This window comes from Canis lupus, chromosome 8 (genome assembly GCF_011100685.1).
Source record: "Canis lupus familiaris isolate Mischka breed German Shepherd chromosome 8, alternate assembly UU_Cfam_GSD_1.0, whole genome shotgun sequence".
Lineage (NCBI taxonomy): Eukaryota > Metazoa > Chordata > Mammalia > Carnivora > Canidae > Canis > Canis lupus.
The window spans coordinates 71,393,636-71,401,315 of NC_049229.1; positions in this window are offsets into that span (position 1 = coordinate 71,393,636).

Here is a 7,680-nt window from a genome sequence, read left to right on the forward strand (position 1 = left end):
TGATTTAACTATTTTGGAGCTCTGGAGTCTGTTGAAGTCTTGTCATTTCTAGGGGAAAGACTTGGACAACAAATTGTGGTTAATTTGGGTCAGTCTCAGCTCTTAACACAGTAGCGGCTACCTATACCCCAGCCCCATGCCTGCAACGGGGGAGGCAGCTGTGTACATGTTCTTGGAGCAGTCTGCACACAATGGGTGGGAACCAAGGTAGGCAAAAAAGACCTTGTCCTCCAAATACTGAGGATCTGTGTTCTGATCACTGATTGCTGCATCTGATCACAGAGTGCAGAGAAGAAGCAAGGGGCCACTGCAGTGAGGTCCTCCACATTGTTCCAAAACTCTCTCCCTCTGGCTAAAGTGACTTACAGGGAATGTAAGGAGTTAGTGCCCTTCTAACCCTTCATTTTTTACTTTCTTCCCCTCTGGAAGCCAGACGGTAAACAGTAAGGTATTCAGAAATGACTGCATGTATGGGGGAAATCAGCAAGTGATCATGAAATCTCAGAAAAGACCCCCCAGAAAAACATTATGGCTACACTTCAGACTGATCCTCAGCACAAAGAGAGCCTACAATGATCAAAATAAAAACAAGAAAAAAAATCTGTAACAATAGAGAGCAAACCCTGGGGAAGGGGAAGAATCCGATTTCCAGAGTTACCACATTATTACATTTAAATGTCCATGGTTTAACAAAAAGTTACAAGACATATGATAAAACAGGAAGTATGGTCCAAAGAAAAAAGAAATCAACAGAAACTATCCCTGAAAAAGACAGATGACAGACCTACTAGGTTAAGACTTTAAAACAATGATCTTAAAGATATTCAAAGATCTAAAGGAAGATGTGGAGAAAGGTAACAGAGTGATGTGTGAACAAGATGGAGATACAAAAAAAAGAGATAGAAACCTAAGTAGAAGAAAAAAAAAAAGAAACCTAAGTAGAAATTAAAATGAAATTCTGTAACTGAGAAGTGCAGTGACTGAAATGAAACATTTGCTAGAGGGATTCAAAGGCAGATCTGAGCAAGAAGAAGTATCAGTGAAGGTAGGACAACAGAAGTGATCAAGAGTGAGGAAGAGAAAGAAAACAGGTGGGAGAAAAGTGAACAGACCCTAAGGGACCTGTATGCAGAGGACCAACATACACATCATGGGAGTAGCAGAGGGAAAAGGAAGAAAGTGGGGTAGAGAGAATATTTGACTACTTAATGGCTGAAAACCTCCCACATTTGATGGAAAACATGAGTATAAACATGCAAGAAGTTCAACAAACTTTAAGTAAGATGAACTCAAAGAGATCAACACCATGACACGTTATAATCAAACTTTCAAAAGAAAAAGAATCTTGAAGGCAACAAGAGAAGTGAATTACATCTAAGTGAGATGACCAACAGATTTCTCTTCAGAAACTTTGGAAGCCAGAGACACCTGGGTGGTTCAGTTGGTTAAGTGTCTGACTCGATTTCAGCTCAAGTCTTGACCTCAGGGTCATGAGATCAAGCCCCATGTGAGGCTTTGTGCTCAGAGGGGAGTCTGATTGAGATTATCTCCTGCCTCTCTCCCTGCTTAGGGTCTCTCTCTCTCTCAAAATAAATAAATAAATGTTTGTTTTAAAAAAAAAATGAATCTTTGAGGCCAGAAAGCAGGGATTGATATATGCGAAGAGCTAAAAGAAACCTCAATCAAGAATCCCGTACCTGACAAAAGTGAGAGAAAAGAACACATTACCAGATCAACAAAAATTGAGAGACTTTGTGACCACTAGACCTGCCCTGCAATACTCAGTCCTACAAGATGAGATGAAAAGACATCAGACAGTAACTTGAAGACATATAGAGAAATAAATATCTCAATAAAGTCAGACACATAGGCAATTATAAAAGCTAGTATTGGGGCACCTGAGTGTCTGCCTTTGGCTCAGGTCATGACCCTGGGGTTTGGGGATCGAGCCCACATTGGGCTCCCCACAGGGAGCCTGCTTCTCCCTCTGCCTGTCTGCCTGTGTCTCCCATGAATAAATAAATAAAATCTTTAAAAAAATTTTTTTAATAAAAAAATAAAAGCTAGTATTATTGTAACAATGGTTTGTAACTGTATGCTAATTTTCTACATGATTACAAGTCTAATAACTTTTTTAAAAATTACTAGTGTAAAAGCTGGTATTACTATAACTTGGTTTGCAACTCCAAATCTTGTTTTCTACATAATCTAGTAGACTACTGTCTTTAAAAGAATTACTGGTTTATGTTTTTGAGAACACAGGTGGAAGTACCTGACATTAACCTTTTGATTGAGGCCTCATTTCAAAAGACACCCATTTGTGGGCACCTGGGTAGCTCAGTGGTCGAGTATCTGCCTTTGGCTCAGGTCATGATCCCAGGATCCTGGGATCAAGTCCTGCATGGGGCTCCCCGCAGGGAACCTGCTTCTCCCTCTGCCTGTGTCTGCCTCTCTTTCTGTGCCTCTCATGAATAAATAAATTTAAAAAAAAGACACCCATTTTGAATAAACCGTATCAGCAGCTGTAAGGCACAGCAAAACAACCAGATGAGGAATGAAGCTGACCACACCCAGGAAGTTCCCCTTACAGAAAACTGTGGGCAATCTAGATAACTGACCACTTGACTAATCTCCACCCTCCCACACCCTAATTCCCGTTCATATGCTTCAAATTAGCCAATAATGAGAGACAACAAAACTCCAGAATCCCCACCCTTGGGCCCTAATGGAGGCAGAGCCCCATATTCACATTCCTTCTCCCGCTCCCTTTCTCATTCTCCCTCCATGACCTCACTTTGTGGTCCTCAGGTGTGCTGTGGACCCTCCAAAACCTGTGAGTCATATAGCTTATTCCTCAAAGCTCCTTGATTGTTTTTTTTTTTCCTGAAGTGCATCCTGCAATTACAATAAGAAATGAAGGAACAGCCCAGCTATAATTGGCCCCAGAGGCGGTGAAGTCTGTGCAGCTGTCCACGAGCAATGCCAGCCTGAGCCAGTGCCTCAGACTTTCCTAGCTGAGGGCATTATCATCAACAGGCTGGGGCTGACACTGTGACAATGGATAAGGATGTAATTTTGTGACATCAGTAACCCAAAGGGGTGGGGACAGAACTGTAAAGACAGAGCAGAGTTTTGTCCCATATCGAAGTTAAGCTGGTATAAATTCAAATTATGGTTTTATAACCGTAGAATGTTAAATGTAATCCGTACAGCAACTACAAGGAAAATAGCTACAGAATATACACAAAAGAAATTTAAACATTTCACTACAAAAAATCAACAAATCACAAAAGAAGATAGTAATGCTGAAAATGAAGGACAAGGAAGCTATATGGCATATAGAAAATAAATAGCGCATTATCAGTGATTACCTTAAATGTAAATGGTTAACCTGTCTAATCAAAAGACAGAGGTTGGCAGAATGGATAAAAACACTGCCTACATACTGCCTTCTCAGCCTCCAGAGAGATCCAAAGACACAGGTTGATGAAAGAATAAAGAAAGATAGGCCACGCAAATAGCCCCCCAAACAGAGCAGGTGTCTATACCAACACCAGACAAAACAGACTATAATCAATAAAGTTCACAAGAGACTAAGAAAGACTAATTTATATGTTAATAAGAGGTTCATGTATGAAATTGTCAGATTGCTAAATTGTACATCTGAAACTAATGTAACATTGCAAGTCAACTACACTTAAATAAAAAATTTTGATTAAAATCAAAATTAAATAAATAAAAGGTTTGATGTGACTGGAAGATATAACAATTATAACTATTTACACACTTAATGACAGACCATCAAAATACATGAAGCAAAAATTGACAGAATTGAAGAACCGATGGTAATAGAGGCTTCAATCCCCCACTCCCAATGGATAGAACAACCAGACAGAAGGTAAGTAAGGAAACAGGACTTGAACAACACAATAAACTGACCAGATCTGACCTACCACACAGAGCAACCCACCCAACAACAACACACATCTTCTTCTCAAGTGCACATGGGGCATTCTCCAGGATGGAGAATTAGGTCACAAATTGAGTCCCAATAGATTTAAGAAGACAAATATCACACAAGATTGTCTCTGACCAAAATGGGATGAAGTTAGAAATCAATGACAAGTGTAAAACTAGAAAATTCACAAAATTGTGTAAATTAAACAACACACTGTTAAACAACTAAGAGATCAAAAAAGAAATCACAAGGGAAATTAGAAAATACTTAGAGATGAATGAAATTGAAAGCATAACATACCAAAACTTATGGGGTTCAGTAAATGTTGTGCAAAAGGGAAATTGTATAACTATCCATGCTTACATTGAAAAACCAGAAAGATCTCAAATCAACAAGCTAACTTTAAAACTAAAGAAACTAGAAAAAGAACAAACAGAGCCCAGTTATCAGAGGGAGGAAACAATAAAGATTGGAGCAGAGATAAATGAGAGAGGAAATAGAAAGGCAATAGAGGAAAATCAATGAAACTAAAAGTTGGTCCTTTTAAAAAGTCAACAAAATTGGGATCCCTGGGTGGCGTAGCGGTTTGGCGCCTGCCTTTGGCCCAAGGCACGATCCTGGAAACCCGGGATCGAATCTCACATCAGGCTCCCAGTGCATGGAGCCTGCTTCTCCCTCTGCCTATGTCTCTGCCTCTCTCTCTGTGTGACTATCATAAATAAATAAAAATTTTTAAAAAGTCAACAAAATTGTTAGCTGGATGGACTAAGGAATGAAGATTCAAATTACTGAAATCAGAAATGAAATTACTACTGATTCCTACAGAAACAAAAAAAAAAGATTATAAGAGAGTAATGAACAACTGCACAGGAAAAAATTGGATAACCTAGATGAAATGGACAAATTTCTAGAAAAATAAGACTGACCAAGACCAACTCATGAAGAAATAGAAAATCTGAATAGACCTGTAACTAGTAAGGCATTGTATCAGTTATCAAAAATCCCCCAACAGCGGAGCACCTGGATGGCTCAGCCAGTTAAGCATCCAACTCTTGATCTCAGTTCAGGTCTTGATATCAGGGTTGTAAGTTCAAGCTCCACATTGGGCCCCACACTGGGCATGGAGCCTACTTAAAAAAAAAAAAAAAAAAACCCAACAGATAAAAGTCTTGGACCTGAAGATTTCACTGGCAAATTCTACTGAAAATTTAAAGAAGAGCTAATACTCTTCCAAACTTTTCCAAAAAATTGAAGAGGGAACACTTCCTAACTCATTCAGTGAGGCTAGCATAACCCTGATGCCAAAGCCAGACAGACATCACAGGAAAGAATTACAGACCAGCCTGAGTGGCTCGGCGGTTGAGCATCTGCCTTTGGCTCAGGGCATGATCTCGTGGTCCCGAGGTCGAGTCCCACATTGGGCTCCCTGCATGGAGCCTGCTTCTCTCTCTGCCTCTGTCTCTGCCTCTCTCTGTGTCTCTCATGAATAAATAAAGAAAATATTTTTAAAAAGAAATTCCAGACCAGTATTCTTTATGAGCATTGATGTAAAAATCCTCAACATAATATTCCAAACCAAATTCAGCAGAACATTAAAAGCATCATGCACCATCACCAAATAGGATTCATTCCTGGAATGCAAGGATGGTTTGACATACAAGACTCAATCGATGTAGGAGCACCATAGCAGCAAAATGGAGTTAAGAAACTACATATCATCTCAATTGATGCAGAAAAAGCATTGTACAAAATTCACCATCCTTTATAATAAAACAACAAATAGGAATAGAAGGAAAATATCTCAACATAATAAAAGCCACATATAAAAAACCCCACAGTAAACATCATATTCAATGGTGAAATATTTCCTTCAAGATCAGGAACAAGATAAGGATGCTCATTTTCACTACCTTTCTTCAACACAGTATTAGAAGTTCTAACCATATCAATTAGGCAAGCAAAATCAATAAAAGGCACCCTACTTGGAAAAGAAGTAAATTATCTGTTTGCAGATGACATGATTTTATATGTAGAAAACCACAAAGAATCCACAAAAAAGCCATCGGAGCTAATCAATAAATTCAGCGAAGCAAGACACAAAGTCAAAACACAAAGTATCAGTTGCATTTCTATATACAATCTGAACAATCTGAGGCAGACTGTGTGGCTCAGCTGTTTAGTGCCTGCCTTCAGCCCAGGGCATGATCCTGAAGACCCAGGATCAAGTCCCATGTCGGGCTCCCTGCATGGAACTTGCTTCTCCCTCTGCCTGTGTCTCTGCCTCTCTCTCTCTCTCTCTCTCTTTCTCTCTCTCTCATGAGTAAATAAATAGAATCTTTAAAAAACAATCTGAAAAAAAATAAAAAAAAACAATCTGAACATTCTGAAAAGGAAAATACAAAAACAGAAAAATTTACAGTAGCTTCAAAAAGAATAAAATACTTAAGAATTAACTGGGGATGGAGGTGGTGAAAGACTCACACAATCTAAACTACAAGACACTGCTAAAATAAATTAAAGAAGACATAAATAAATGGACACATGTTGATGTTCATGGATTGGAAGACTTAATATCATCGAAATGTCAATACTACCCAAGTAATCTACAGATCTGATGCAATGCCTATCAAAATCCCAATGAGATTATTTGCAGAAACAGACAAACCCATTCTAAAATTCACATGGAATCTCAAGGGACCTTGAATAATCAAAACAATCTTGAAAAAGAAGTACAAAACTGGAAGGCTCACATTTATTGATCTCAAAACTACTACAAATCGACAGTAATCAAAATAGTGTGGGTTTGGCATAAAGTTAGGCATAGACCAATGGAATAGGACGAAGAGCTCAGATATAAACTTTCACATATACCTTCAAATTATTTTTTAAGTTTCCTTTTTTTATTAATACCCACACCCATTGTGGGGCTTGAACTCATGACCCTGAGATCAAGAGTCACTTGTTCTTCCAACTGAGCCATCCAGGCACCCCTTATCAAATTATTTTTAATAAGGATTCCAAGATCATACAGAGGGGGAAAGGACAGTCTTTTCAATAGCTGGTGCTGGGAAACTGGAGATCTACATGCAAAAAAACTGAATTTGTACCCTTATCTCATACCATATACAAAAATTAACTTCCATGAATCAAGGACCTAAATGATAGACCTAAAAGCATCAAACTCTTAGACAAAAACACAGATCAAAAGCTTTACCACATTGGAATTGGCAGTGATTTCTTGGCTGTGACACTAAAGGCACAGGTGACAAAATAAAAAAAATCAACAAATTGGACTTCATTAAAAAAACTTTAAAAATGTGTACACCAAAAGACACAATTCACAGACGAAAATGCAGCCCACGGTATGGGAGAAAATATTTGCAGACCATAGATCTGATAAGGGATTAATATGCAGATTATGTGGAGAATTCCTAAAACTCAAGAATAATAGTAATAATAATAAAACACAACTTCTCAGTTCAATAATGGGCAAAAGACTTGGACAGACATTTCTCCGAAGAAGATACATGAATGACCAATAAGCACATGAAAAGATGTGCTTATGCACAGCAAACCACAACAACAAGGAGACACCATCTCATGTCCAGTAGGTTGACTGCCATCAAAGGAAAAAAGAGACAGAAAACAAGAGTTGGCAAGGATGTGGGGAAACAGGAATCCTTGTGCACTGTTGGTGGGAATGTAAAAAGGTGCAGCCACTG